This window comes from Pteronotus mesoamericanus, unplaced genomic scaffold, assembly GCF_021234165.1.
Source record: "Pteronotus mesoamericanus isolate MK-2021 breed Mesoamerican mustached bat unplaced genomic scaffold, CSHL_Meso_final scaffold_118, whole genome shotgun sequence".
NCBI classification, from domain to species: Eukaryota; Metazoa; Chordata; class Mammalia; order Chiroptera; family Mormoopidae; genus Pteronotus; species Pteronotus mesoamericanus.
The window spans coordinates 6,598,733-6,614,432 of record NW_026555301.1 but is presented as its reverse complement, the minus strand read 5'-3'; the positions used below and the strand labels follow the sequence as shown (position 1 = coordinate 6,614,432).

The following is a 15,700-nucleotide window of genomic DNA, read 5'->3' as shown; positions in this document are numbered from 1 at the left end:
CACAACTCCACTCCAGGGAGACAAAGAATCCAATTAAAACATGGGCAAAGGACCTGAACAGACACTTCTTCAAGGAGGACATACACAGGGCCCAGAGACATATGAAAGGATGCTCATCATCCCTAGCCATCAGAGAAATGCAAATTCAAACCACAATGAGATACCACTTCACACTGGTCAGAATAGCCATCATAAACAGATCAACAAACAACAGGTGTTGGCAAAAGTTGTGAAGAAAAGGCAACCCTAGTCCACTTTTGGTGGGAATGCAGACTAGTGCAGCCACTGTGGAAAACAGTGTGGAATTTCCTCAAAAAGCTAAAAATGGAACTGCTTTTTGACCCAGTGATTCCACTGCTGGGATTATACTCTAATATCCCAAAATACCAATTCAAAAGAACCTATGTACCCCAATGTTCACAGCAGCACAATTTATATTAGCCAAGTGGTGGAAGCAACCTAAATGCCCATCAGTAAATAAGTGGATAAAAAACTGGTACATTTACACAATGGAAATGATGCAGCAGAAAGAAAGATCTACTACTCTTCTCAATAGCATGGATGGAACTGGAAGGCATTATGCTAAGTGAAATAAGCCAGGTGGTGAAAGACAAACACCATATGATCTCACCTATAAGTGGAATGTAATCAACAAAACAAACAAGCAAAGAAAATATGACCAGCAGCACTGAAAGAAAAAAGAAAGCAACAGAAAGGAGAGGGAAGGTGGGAGTGGGGTTGTAGATAAAAGAAGGGAAAGAGTCAAATCAAGGCACATGTATGAAAGACACATGGAGAGAGCCAATGTGGGGAAGGACTGATGGTGGGATTTGGGAGTGTGAGGGGCAGGGAAAAGTAGTGGTGGGTAAATGGAGGCAAATGTATTTGAACAATTAAAAACAAATGATTTTATATATTTATTTTTAGGGAGAGGAGAAGTGAGGAAGAAAGAGAAGGAGAGGAACATTAATGTGAGAGGAATACATCGATCAGTTGCCTCTAGTACTCACCCCAGCCAGGGACTAAACCTGCAACCCAGGCATGTACCAACCAAACCACAAAAGCTTTCAATTTGTGGCACTATTCCCAAGCAACTGAGCCACACCGATCAGAATGCCTATGGTTTTTCTTGACACTGATAAAAGGAAATCAAGTTGAAAAAAACTCAAACATGTTAGTAGACCTGATTATCCCATGTATGAGTCCAGAACCTCCTGTGCTATCTGGTGTTTAAATAGAAAGTTGTTACTTCCTTAGTATTAAGATGTTTCCTCTTCTGCGAAGAATTTTAATTTGAAAGTGGTATGTGCATACCTTCTCCAGTCCTTGTTCTCATATGCAACACTGTCTGCTGTAAGACTATGTCATAGGTTGCACTTTAGTAAACAGTAAATAGTTATTTTAATCAAGAAACATTGTGTTTTTTTCTTCTGCCTTATAATCTGCTTTTAAATTTTCCTTTCAAGTGGGGACCTACACAGCTGAAATAAGTTATAGGCACAATATGTAGATAAATTTAGAAAATGGTATGAAGCTTTTTCAAATATGTGCAAGTTGACATTTTTATTCAAGTACATTAATGTAGAGAATTCTAAATAAGTCAGCAGCTTAAAACATCACCTTTAAAATAGGGAGAAATAAATAGTTATTGTCCTTTACCTATTTTCTGTAAGAACTTTATTTAAATGATCATAGATCCATCTCCATTGCAGGCAACTCTACTGCTGTCAGCATAGCAAGTATTAACTAGACATGCTTTTGCAGTCCTCCATTCAATCTATCTCATTTCTAGGTTTCTCATATAGGTGAGTAGGTCCTGGTTAGTAAAATTCACTGTTGTGAGAAAGACATCACAGAGCAAGAATGGCATGCAATTGGCTACCGTTTTGGCCAACAGCATGGTAAATGTCAGCATGGTCTTCTCCTCCTCAATGTCCTTAGAATGAGTTCTCTAGGGCACCAGGGAGTCACTCCCTTCTGTCTTCCTCTGGTGGGTTCACATTCATAAACTGCATTGCTGGTTATTCATCAGTCTTGAGGGGATAGTGCAGTCCATCCTGTCTCCTATCTGGGTGAATTGTCTGGCAATACTCCAGATGATTTCCTCTTAACTCTCAGAATCTGTCTCCTGGCTTTTCAGTATGAAATGACTGCACCAGTTGCTATCCTTTTGCAATTCATTGTCATGGTCTTTCCACAAATAAGCTGTCACAAGCAGACTATGGCTGAACACATTCAGCTATTTGTGGAAATTATAGTTGGAGCAGTTTTGGAGAAAGATAAACACCAACAAGTCTGTAATGCACTGATCCTGAAGGCCTGATCAATGCTGACCTTGGAATCCCTGGCACTGGCAGCTATACTGGGCTCGCAGGTGTCCAAGTCAGTGGCCTGGAGGACTGGGCTGGCAGTAAGCACCACACACCACAAGCAGGTGCTCCTGGAGCTTATAGCTCCTTGCAGATGCCTAGGAGGGTGCAGGAGCCAAAAGCCAGGTCTGGGCAGCTACTTAACCCCACCAGCCTTGGGAGGCCAAGGATAGGAACAGGGTGACTTTGGAGCCTGAGAAGGAAGTAGAGATTCTGTTGGTTTCTTTTTTCTTTCAATGTTGCTGGTCATATTTTCCTTGCCTGCTTGCTTTGCTGGTTAGGTTCCACTTATAGGTGAGATCATATGGTATTTGTCTTTCACCACCTGGCTTATTTCACTTAGCATAATGCCTTCCAGTTCCATCCATGCCGTCACACAGGGTAGTAGCTCATTCCTTCTTTCTGCTGCATCATTTCCATTGTGTAAATGTACCAGTTTTTTATCCACTTATTTACTGATGGGCATTTAGGTTGCTTCCACCACTTGGCTAATATAAATTGTGCTGCTGTGAACATTGGGGTACATAGGTTCTTTTGAATTGGTATTTTGGGATATTAGAGTATAATCCCAGCAGTGGAATCACTGGGTCAAAAAGCAGTTCCATTTTTAGCTTTTTGAGGAAATTCCACACTGTTTTCCACAGTGGCTGCACTAGTCTGCATTCCCACCAAAAGTGGACTAGGGTTGCCTTTTCTTCACAACTTTTGCCAACACCTGTTGTTTGTTGATCTGTTTATGATGGCTATTCTGACCAGTGTGAAGTGGTATCTCATTGTGGTTTGAATTTGCATTTCTCTGATGGCTAGGGATGATGAGCATCCTTTCATATGTCTCTGGGCCCTGTGTATGTCCTCCTTGAAGAAGTGTCTGTTCAGGTCCTTTGCCCATGTTTTAATTGGATTCTTTGTCTCCCTGGAGTGGAGTTGTGTGAGTTCTTTATATGATTTGGAGATCAATCCTCTGTCTGAGGTATCATTGGCAAATATATTTTCTCATGCAGTTGGTTCCTTTTTCATTTTGCTAATGTTTTCTTTAGCTGCGCAGAAGCTTCTCATTTTGATGAAGTCCCATTTGTTTATAGTCTCCTTTATGTCCCTTGCTCTAGGGGACATATTGGTGAAAATATTGCTGCATGGGATATCTGAGAGTTTCCTGACTATGTTCTCCTCTAGGGCTTTTATGGTGTCACAACATAGACTTAAGCCTTTTATCCATCTTTTGAGTTTATTTTTGTGTACGGTGTCCGTTGGTGGTTGAATTTCAATTTTTTTCATGTAGACGTCCAGTGCTCTCCTAACAGCATTTGTTGAAGAGGCTATTGTTACTCCATTTTATGCTTCTATACCTTTTGTTGAATATTAATTGACCATAGAGGTGTGAGTTATTTCTGGGATCTCTCTTTTGTTCCATTGATCTATGTGCCCGTTCTTACACTAGTACCAGACTCTATTGATTACTATGAATTTGTAATATAGTTTGATGTCAGATAGAGTGATCCCTCCTAATTTCTTCTTCTTTCTTAAGATTGCTGAGGTTATTTGGGGTCTTTTTTTTTTGTTCCATATAAATTTTTAGAATATTTGTTCTAGATCTATGAAATATGCCACTGATATTTCAATAAGAGTTGTGTTGAATCTATCAATTGCTTTGGGTAGTACAAACATTTTAATGATGATAAGTCTTCCAACCCATGAACACAATATATTCTTCCAATCTTTTGAATCTCTCTTAATTTCTTTCTATAATGTCTTTTAATTTTTTGAATATACATCTTTTACTTCCTTTGTTAAATTTATTTCTGGTACCTTATATTTTTTGTTACAATTGTAATTGGGACTGTTTTCTTAATTTCTCCTTTGATAGTTCAAAATTCCACTGATTTTTGAATATTAATTTTGTATCCTGCCACTTTACCAAATTCATTTGTAAGATCTAGCAGTGCCTTTTTTGTGTGTGAAGTCTTTAGGGTTTTCTATGTACAATATCATGTAATCTGTGAATAATATCAGTTTTAATTTCTCTTTTCCAGTTTGGATGCCTTTTATTTCTTTTTTTTCTGATATTTGTGGCTAGGATTTCTAGTACTATGTAGAATAAGAATGGAAGAAGTGGAAATTATTACTTTCTTCCTGATCTTAGAGAAATGTTTTTAATTTTTGCCCATTGAGTATAATGTTTACTGTGTGTTTGTCATATATGGCCTTTATTGTGTTGAGGTATGACCCCTCTATTCCCACTTTACTGAGAGTTTTTAATCATAAAAGAGTGCTGGGTTGTATCAAATACTTGTTCTGCACCTATTGATTTGATCATTTAATTTTTATTTTTCATTTTGTTTATGTGATATATCATATTTACCATGTTGCAAATATTGTATCAACCTTGCCTCCGCATAATAGATCTCACTTGATCATGGTGTATTACATTTTTAATGCTTTGCTGGATCTGGTATGCCAATATTTTGTTGAGGATTTTAGCATCTATGTTCATCAGGGATATTGGCCTAAAATTTTCTTTCTATTCAGTGTCTTTATCTGATTTTGGAATTAGAACAATACTGGCCACATAAAAAAGGAGCCTGGGAATCTTCCATCATCTTGAAGTTTTTTTTTAATAGTTTGAGAAGGATGGGTGTTTGTTTTTCTTTGACTTTTGGTAAAATTCACCTGTGAAGCCATCTGGTCCAGGACTTTTGTTTGCTGGGATTTTTTTTTTCAGTACTACTTCAATTTTATTACTTGTAATCACTCTATTCAGATTTTCTGATTTTTCTTGACCAAGTTTTAGAATATTGTATGTTTCTATGAATTTATCCATTTCATCCAGGTTGTCCAATTTGTTGACATACAGTTGTTCATAGTATTTTCTTGTAATTCTTTGCATTTCTCTGGTGTCAATTGTTACTTCTCTCATTTCTGTTTGTTTGTTTATTTTTTACCAGGTTAGGGGAGTTCTCAGCCAGTATTTCTTCAAACAGGTCACCTTTCTGCTCACTCTCTTCTCCTTGTGGTACCTCCATGATGTGGATGTTGTTACACTCATTTTTCCAGAGATCCCTTAGATTTTTCTCATTTTTTAAATTATCTTTTCTTTTTGATGCTCTGCTTGGATGCTCATTGTTACCTTGTCCTCTAAATCACTGATTCATTTCTCTGTTTCACCTAACCTGCTGTTGATTCCTTCTAGTGTATTTCCATTTCAGATATAGTATTCTTAATGTTTTAGTGGTTCTTTTTTATAGTTTCTATGTATTTTTAATGCTTATTATCTCCTTGTTTAAGTTTTCCCTGAGATCAGTTCTTCCCCTAAGGTCCTTGAGCATCTGTATAAATATGGTTTCAAACTTTGCATCTGGTATCTTGGTTGCTTCCATTTCATTTAATTCTTTTTCTAGGGATTTCTCTGTTTTTTTAACTTTGTATGTATTTCTGTCTCCCCATTTTGTCTTTGGGTATTAGGTAGATATCTCTTATAGTTTTATGATGAAGGTGTCTTGTTGGGCTCAGTTGCACAGTCTTTCACATCATCTGAGCTCAGTGCTCCAAAAATGTTTCTTGTGGGTGTTGTGCACCCTTCTGTTGTAGTTGAGTCTTGAATGCTGTTGGCTCTTTTGTGGTTGTAGTTAACCCTTCAGGCTGGCTGACTTATAAGTGTAAACCTCAATAACTATATATGAGACACTTTGCAGGGGCTGTCCCTTAAGGTGGAGTTGTTCCCAGCAGGATCTGGTACCTGCTAGAATTCTTTTTCAGATGTGCAACTTGCATGGGTAGTTGGGTTGAGCTCTGGTGTGGTCTGAAGCTCACCAGTGGTTGTGTTGATTAAGGGTTCACTTGGGCATGATTCAAGTAAGGTTAATGTCAGACATTGTGTGTAATCAGTCTTGGGTTACCTGTCTGGATCTACTATTCTGTTTATTGTTTGTAACTGCATCTGCTGAACCTGAGTGTCTGTGGAAGGGGCAATCCATACATAAGCATTGGCTTTCTCCAGCTGAGAACTGGGGACAAATCTGGACAAGGACCATGGCTCCCTGAGGTCCACCTCCGCTACTCCGCCTCCCTATGAGGTTGACTTGTTTCCTTCCAGAGCCTTTCAAAGAAAGGCTGCAGAGTGAAGCCTGGCTGGACACAAACCACAACCCCTTCCTACAACTTGCAAGCTTAATAGGGCATACCAACTGGAGTTAGAAGGACAGGGTTAGTGGTGTCCTACTAGGTGATAATACAGTCAGGCACTCAATTAGGGGAAAGTGTCCTCTACTCCAGAGCCAAAGCACTCAGTCTTTGCCAGAGACTCCAATTCTAGTTCCCTGTGGAAGGGCTTACTTTAGGTTTGGGTTGGTTACAGCCAGCCATCCCCTCTGCAAGAGCGGACTGAGCTACCCTGAGCTCATGGGGACAGATCAAAAGAATCTCTCATTGAGAGTGGTGCTGGCCTAGCCCACAGGAGGAGGCTAGCATTTTGTCCTATGCCTTAGGGTGGGTGAGTCACACATGCTGCAAGCTGTGTGTCTGTGTCTGTATGCCCAGTGAGCAGCCCCTTCCCCTTTAAGTACTAGAAACACAAAGCCACCAAAAGGCCAAAATGTTATTTAACATAGTGTGATTCTGCACATGTGAGCCCATTTCAATAGTCTCTGAGGGACTCATCCTTTGAATGTCCCAGCTCTGAGCCATTCTCCCTTCCCTGCCATGGAACTGGGCCCAGCAGGGTAGGGTATCCAGAACTTCGAAGAGTAGATCCAAACAGTCTCCCACTATGGGTGTTGCCTACAAGTCTGTAAGATGGTGACAAGCACTTTTCCCCATTTCTGGGGTAGCATGGGCTAAGCTTGTTGGGGAGATAGGAGTGTCCCTCCCTCTGCAATGTATGCACACACTCCAGCCCCTGGCCATCTGGTTCTTGGACAAAACCTTTTTTGGAGACATAGTCTGGAAATCCCAGCTCTGCATGGTACTCTGATTCCCTGCTTGGCTGAACTCATCAGGACTAGCAGCCAGGTGATTCAGTAAGTGGAAGTGGTGCTGGCTGAGTGTTCAAGGTTGGGGAGCTTGGCTCTCTTTCCAAAACCACACAGTTTAGTTACTGTCTAGGTCTCTGCCAAGAACCTCCCTAGAAAAAGAGGGACCCAACATTCACTGCTGGCTGCAGCCAGCAGACTCCTCCATAGGACGCGAATATGGCTGAGTGGGTTTGCCAGCAGTTGAAGACCAGGCAGTGTACTTCCCAACCTGGCACATAATAATAAGAGTGCTTGTCTCTGAAAAGGTGGTATCTGAGTCTCCCGTATGGACTGAATCCCCACTGATTTTCACCACCAGATGCTATGTGGGCTACTCTTCCTGTCTCTCTTGCTCAGGGTTGGGGCTTCCTGCATGAGGTTGAGACCGCATGCTCCTAGAGGAAGAGAGTTTTGCAGCCACAATATCCCTCCAGCTGTCACTGCACCTGGGTGTGGGGCTAGCCCTTTCCACATCTCTGCCCTTCTTACCAGTCTCTATATGGCTTCTTCTGTAAACTTTGGTTATTGTGTTGCAGCCAGTCAAAGCCTTGCAGATCCACTCTAGATTTGGGCAGATGAAAGAAAATGCTCAGAGACATGGGGATGCTTGACATGCCTTCATTTAAGGGTGGGTGAGTCACACACGCTGCAAGCTATGTGTCTGTGTCTGTATTCCCAGTGAGCAGCCCCTTCCCCTTTAAGTACTAGAAACACAAAGCCACCAAAAGGCCAAAATGTTATATAACATAGTGTGATTCTGCACATGTGAGCCCATTTCATATATGGGAACCATTTATCAGACCCAGGATCAGGACTATGAGAACACTACTTTATCAGGCCCATTCAAGATTATGAGAAACTGTTTCCCTTAGTTACCCAGACACATGAGTGAGGAAACCAGACTGCCTCTATTTACCCTACAGTTATGATATTTCAGATCAGTTAGACTTCAGTTGGTTATTCACATTGATTGCTCTATAAATTAGCTGTAAATCTGGTTTGGTGCCAGGAGAAGGTGAGTGTAGCTTTCACCTATTCTGCAGCCATCTTGGAATTCTCTTACTATATGTAGATTTTCTTAGTTTTTACATAATGTCCTGTTATGTTCCAGGATCTCATCCAGGATTCCATGCTGCATTTAGTTGTTATGTCTCCTTAGGCTTCCTTGGCTCCTTCTTGGCTGTGTCATTTTCTCACACTTTGTTTTTGATTACCTTAGCAGTTTTGAGGAATAGTGGGTCAAATATTTTTTAAAATGTCCCTCCATCGGGTATGGTCTGAAATTTGTGTGTGATTAAGCTGGGGTTATGTGTTCTGGAGAGGAAGAAGACAGAGATAAAATTCTATTTTCATCACATCACATTAAAGGTGTTTGTTACCAATGATTGATCACTGATGATAATTGACCTTGAGCTTCCAACTGAGGAAATGTTTTTTCAGTTCTTCACTACAAAATTACTATTTTCCCCCTCTTCTTTCTACCATATTCTTTGGGGAAAAAGTCACTAGGTGCAGGCCACACTTAAGGGGTTAGGAGTTGTACCCCATGTCTTGAGGACAGAATATCTGCATAAATTATTTAAAACTCTTCTGCATGAGATATTTATTTATTTATTCAATCACTTATTTATGTCATCATGGATTCATGCATGTTTGTATTAAATTTTGTTCCAACTTTTGCCATTGGAAGCTCCTTCAGTTGGCATGTGTGTCCTTTTTGGCATATTCTCATCATTGTGGGGTTTTTATAGCACTATAAGACTCCAGGCTCACCTTATTATTTTATGTCACAGTCATAAAATCAACCATTGTTCCAAGAATCCCTTTTTCCTTTTATAAGAACATGGTATTAGAAACCAAAATCTGAGTACCAAGTGTGCTTATTTTTACAGTGGCACTATTGCTCCTAGGCCCTTTCAACTAACAGGGAAAGAAAATATTTGTGTGTACACTAAAGCCATGTGTATCTATATATGGATCTGGGGAGGAGTAGAATGAGAGAGAGGGTGAAAGGGAAGGAGAGGATGAGGAAAAGTACTGTCTGCTGCATCAGAATGGTGAAAAGTGCCTCCAAGGCTTACCTCTATCCCCTGCCCAAATAAGGAGGTCTCAATAGAGGCTCCTGAGGAAGGCCTCAGCTGAGGGCCCCAATAAAGAGACCTCTAAATAGAAACACCTGATCCAGGAATGCAGCTATGTGTACAAGCAATGATGTATGGGGGTCTGAGTCCTTGACTACATCTCCTTCCAGAGACTGCACTGTACTGGATATCACTAAATCTGGGTTAGAAAGGGGGCAGTTTCCCATCCAGGACTGTCAGAGCTTTTCTAATTGTCTATGGTTTGGAGCTTGATTCTCAGTCAGGATATTTACCCTCTGACCTCATTTTGTGAGATTGTCTCATCCATCTGTCACAGTCTGAGTTCCCTACTGGCATCAGCCAATCTCCTAAGTGATTTTTTAAAAAATTTGCATACACTAAGGTTTATTCTTTGCTCTGTAACATTCTATCTTGACAAATAAATTTATTTATTATTACAGTATTATATAGAACAGTCTTACTGCCCAAAACAATCCCTTATATTTCATCAATTTTCTTGTCACCTCTCCCTCAAATCTTGGCAACCACTGATCTTTCTACCACCTCTAGAGTTTTTCCTTTTCCAGAAAATCATATAATTGAAATGATATAATACATAAACATTCATGCTGATTTCTTTTACTTATCATTAGGCATTTAAGATTCATCCATGACTTGACACCTTATTTCTTTTTACTGTTTAATAATATTCTATTCTATGGATGTATCATGGTTTGTTTACCCATTCAACTATGGAAGGTTGCTTCCAATTTTACGGTTATGAAAAAAGTTGTTGACTTTTTTATTCTTTTTTTCTTTTTGCTATTTTTTATTTTTATTCTTCTCTTTTCTTCTTTTTTCTAATTAATTAATTTATTTTTTCCAAATACATTTGTCTTTGCCTTCCCCTGACCACTTTCCCCTGCCCCCTACCTCCTCTCCCTCTGTCAATCATTCCCCATTTTGGTTTTGTCCATGAATCCTTGCTATATGTTCCTTGTTGACTTTCCCATTCTCTTTGCTTTCCCCCGCTCACCCTTCCCTCCTTCCCTCTTCTCTCGGTTGGTTTCTTTTCCTTTTGGTGCTGCTGGTCTTTTCCTTGCACCTTTGTATTGTTGGTTAGGTTCCGCTTATAAGTGAGATCATATGATATTTGTCTTTTGCCCCCTGGCTTATTTTGCTTAGCATAATGCTCTCTAGTTCCATCCAGGCTGTCACAAAGTTTAGTAGTTCTATTTTTCTTTCTTCTGTGTAGTATTCCATGGTGAAAATGTACCATAAATTTTGATCCAATAATCTACAGATGGGCATTTGCATTGCTTCCAACACTTGGTTATTGTAAATTGTGCTGCTGTGAACATTGGGGTGCATAGGTTCTTTTGAATTGGTGTTTGGGGATTCTTAGGATATAGTCCAGCAGGATATACCCCAATAGGATATTTTGATCCAGCAGGGGAATCACTGGATCAAAAGGCAGTTCCATTTTTAGCTTTTTGAGGAAATTCCACACTGCTTTGCACAATGGCTGCACCAGTCTGCATTCCCACCAACAGTGTCCTAGAGTTCCCTTTCCTCCACAGCCCCGCCAGCACCTGTTGTTTGTTGATCTGTTTATGATGGTCATTCTGACCAGTGTGAGGTGGTATCTCATTGTGGTTTTGATCTGCATTTCTCTGATGGCTAGTGATGCTGAGCATCCTTTCAAATGACTCTGGGCCCTCTGTATCTCTTCCATGGAAAAGCATCTTCCCAGGAAATGTGCCCATTTTTAGATTGGATCATTTGTGTTCTTGGAGTGGAGTCAAGTGAGTTCTTTATATATCTTGGAGATCAAACCTCTATCTGATGTATCATTAGCAAATATATATTCCCATGAGGTTGGCTCCCTTTTCATTTTGCTGACTTTTTTTTAGCCGTGCAGAAGCTTCTTATTTTGATGAGGTGCCACTTATTTATTCTTTCCTTTATGTCCCTTGCTTTAAGAGACATATCGGTGAAAATATTGCTGTGTGGGATATCTGAGAGTTTCCTGCCAATGTTCTCCTCTAGGACTTTTATGGTGTTGTGACTTATATTTAAGTTTTTTATCCATCTTGAGTGTATTTTTGTGTATGGTGTCAGCTGATGATCCAATTTCAATTTTTGCATGTAGCCGTCCAGCTCTTCCAACACCATATGTTGAAGAGGCTATTATTACTCCACTTTATGCTTCTGCCCCCTTTGTCAAATATCAGTTGCCCATATAGATCTGGGCCTATGTCTGGGCCTTATATTCTATTCCACTGGTCTATGGGTCTGTTCTTGTACCAGTACCAGATTGTTTCGAGTATAGTGGCTTTGTAGTAGAGTTTGATGTCTGGTATTATGATCCCTCCTACTTTGTTTTTCTTTCTCAAAATTGCTGCAGCTATTCGGGTTCGTTTATGTTTCTGAAAAATTATTGAAATGTCTGTTCTATTTCTGTGAAATGCATCATTGGTATCTTAATAGGGATTGCATTGAATCTATAAATTGCTTTGGGTAGTATGGACATTTTGATGATATTAATTCTTCCAATCCATGAGCATGGCATATGCTTCCATTTATTTGTGTCTTCCTTAATTTCTTTCTTCAATGTTGTATAGTTTTCTGCATACAGGTCTTTTACCTCCTTGGTTAAATTTATTCCAAGGTACTTTATTTTTCTAGTTGATATATCGAATGGTATTTTTTTTCCAATTTCTTCCTCTTCTAATTCATTGCTGGTGTACAAAAATGCCTTTGATTTCTGAACGTTGACTTTGTGTCCTGCTGTTTTGCCAAATTCACTTATTAGGTTGAGTGGTTTTTTGGTGGAGTCTACAGGGTTTTCTATGTACACTATGATGTCATCTGAAAACAGTGATAGTTTTACTGCCTCGTTTCCTATTTGGATGCCTTTTATTTTTTATTCTTGTCTGACCACTGTGGCTAGGACTTCCAATACCATGGTGAAAGAAGTGGTGAAAGTGGACATCTTTGTCATGTTCCCGATCTTAGTGGAAAAGCTTTCAGATTTTGCACATTGAGTATGATGTTACCTATAGGTTTTTCATATATGGCCTTAATTACATTGAGGAATCCCCCATTTATTCCCATTTTGCTTAGTGTTTTGATCATAAATGGGTGCTGTACCTTATCGAATGCTTTTTCTGCACCTATCGAGATGATCATTTGTTTGTTTGTTTTTTATGTGATGTATTATGTCTATTGACTTGCATGTATATTGAACCATCCCAGCATCCCTGGTATGAATTCCATTTATCATGGCGGATAATCTTTTTAATGTATTGCTGGATGTAGTTTGCCAATATTCTGTTGAGAATTTTAGTATCCATGTTCATCAGTGAAATTGGCCTGTAGTTTTCTTTCTTTGTAGGGTCTTTATCTGGTTTTGGGATTAGGGTGTTGCTGGCATCATAAAAAGAGTCTGGGAGTCTTCCCTCCTCTTGGGTTTCTTGGAATAATCTGAGAAGGACAGAGGTTACCTCCTCCTTAAATGTTTTGTAAAATTCTCCTGTGAAACCGTCTGGCCCTAGGCTTTTGTGTGCCGGGAGTTTCTTGATTACTGCTTCAATTTCCCCAGCTGTTATCAGTCTGTTCATGCTTTCTCTTTCTTTCTTCCTTCAGTGTTGAGAGACTATACTTTTCTAGAAATTTGTCCATTTCATCAAGGTTTTCAAATTTCTTGGCGTATAATTGTTCATAATAGTTTCTGATGATCCTTTGTATTTCTGTGGTATCAGTTGTTATTTCTCCTCTTTCATTTCTGATATTATTTATTTGGGACCTTTCCTCTTTTTCTTGATGAGTCTGCATAAAGGCTTGTCAATTTTATTTTTCTTTTCAAAGAAGCAGCTTCTGGAATGGTTGATCCTTCAAATTGTTCTTTTCGTCTCTATGTCATTCACTTCTGCTCTAATCTTGACTATTTCCTTCCTTCTACTTGCTCTGGGATTTATTTTTTGTTTTTTCTACAGTTCTTGAAGTTGTAGTGTTAGGTCTTTTATTTCAAATGTTTCTATCTTTTTTAGGTAGTCCTGTATTGCTATGAACTTCTGTCTCAAGACTGCCTCTGCTGTGTCCCTTAGGTTTTTGACTGTTGTCTGTTCATTGTCATTTGTTTCCAGAAATTTTTGATTTCTTCTCTTATCTGATCATTGACCCATTCAGTGTTTAATAGTGTACTGTTCAGCCCCCATGAGTTTGCAAGTTTTTGACATTTCTCTTTGAGGTTAATTTCAAGTTTCAAGCCCTTATCGTCCAAGAAAAAGTTTGGTATTGTTTCAACTTTCCTGAATTTGCTGAGGCTTGCTTTGTGTCCTATCATGTGGTCTATCTTTGAAAAAGTTCCATGGGCATTTGAAAAGAATGTGTATTTTGCTTCTTTGAGATGTAAGATTCTATATATGTCAGTTAAGTCTCTTTGATTCAGTGCATCACTCAGCTCCACAGTATCCTTATTGATGTTTTGTTTGGAAGATCTGTCCATTTTTGACAATGGGGTGTTAAAATCCCCTACTATCAGTGTGTTGCTGTCTATATCTTTTTTTGAAGTCATCCAAGATTTTCCTTATATATTTGGGTGCTTGTATGTTGGATGCATACAAGTTTACAATGTTTATGTCTTCTTGATAGATTCTTCCTATAAGTATTATAAACTATCTTACCGGGTCTCTTTTTATGGCCTTTTTTTTTTGAAATCTATTTTGTCTGATATAAGTATTGCAATCTCTCTTTCTTATTTGCCTGGAATATTTTTTTCTGTCCCTTTACTTTCAATCTGTGTAGGTCTTCTGTTCTGTGGTGGGTCTCTTGTAGGCAGCATATGTGTGGGTCTGTTTTCTTATCCATTCAGCTATCCTGTGTCTTTTGATTGTGGGATTTAGTCCATTTACATTCAGAGTTATTACTGATAGAAACTTATTCATTTTTTTTTCTCTTTGTACCTGTGTTTTTCTCTTTCTCACTCTTTTCTTTCATATTCTTAAACCAGTCCCTTCAACATATCTTATAGTGCTGGTTTTGTGGAGACATATTCTTTTAGCCTTCTTTTGTCTGGGAAACTCCTTATTTCCCCTTTTATTTTAATTGAGAGCCTTGCTGTCTAGAGCAGCCTTGGTTGTAGGCCCTTGATTTTCATTACTTGGAATATTTCTTGCCATTCCCTTCTGTCTTCTAGTGTTTCTGTTGAGAAGTCAGGTCCTAGCCATATTGGGGCTCTTTTGTATGTTACTCCCTGTTTCTCCCTTGCTGCCCTGAGGATTCTCTCTTTGTCTTTGATAGTTGCCATTTTAATGATGATGTGTCTTGGAGTGGACCTCCTTGAGTCCCTCTTGAATGGGGCCCTCTGTACCTCCTGGATCCATGAGACCTTTTCTCTCCTCAAATTGGGGGAATTTTTCCATCATTACTTTTTCGAGGATGTTCTCTATCCCTTGCTCCTCTTCTTCTCCTTCTGGTATCCCTATTATACGGATATTATTGCATTTCAGGTTGTCCTGCATTTCCTAACTGAATCTTTTTTCCATTTCTTGTTATTTCTGGGAGTTTCTTTCTGCCTTATCCTGCATCTCACTGATTCAATCCTTGGCTTCATCCAGCCTGCTTTGATTCCTTCTACTGTGTTCTTCAATTCAGAAATGGTATTCTTCATATCTTCTTCTGTCTTCTTGATAATTTCTATGTCCTTTTCCAGGTTGATATAGTTTTCTGTAAGATCCTGATAGTTTCTCTGCAGTTTCTCATAGTTATCTTTGAGCTGGATGAGTTCATTGAGCTTCCTTAGTGCCATTGTTTTGAATTCAATATCTGATAGTTCCCTTGCCTCTATTTCATTTAGCTCTCTCTGTGGGGATTCCTCCTTTCCCCTTAGTTCAGGGGAACTTCTATTTCTTCCCACTTTTGTGAGTCTATTATTTTTTATTTATATATTTATTTATTTTTGCTTCTGCTTCAATTGATCCGTCTAAATTTCCTGACTTTGTGGATTAAACTTCTATGGTAGTAGGAGGGTCTTATTTATTTATTTATTTATTTTTTCTTTACTTTTATTTCTGGGTCTTCCTCTGATGATTTCAGTTGTTGACCCTATCTGACCTTGGGTTGTTTGTTTGAGCCTTCCAGGAATCTACTGTCTGTGTCTGACTACTGCTTTGGGGAGCTCTGTGATCCCTTCAGCCAGGGATCCACTATTTCTGTGGATCGCTCTGTACTCTCACTCTGG

General features: G+C 39.2%; 1 pseudogene; it reads right to left on the bottom strand.

Annotated features, from left to right (window-relative positions):
* Nucleotides 1-1,777: 1,777 nt before the first annotated feature.
* LOC129081719 (BH3-interacting domain death agonist-like) overlaps nucleotides 1,778-15,700 on the bottom strand; it is a 121,688-nt pseudogene continuing 107,765 nt past the window's right edge.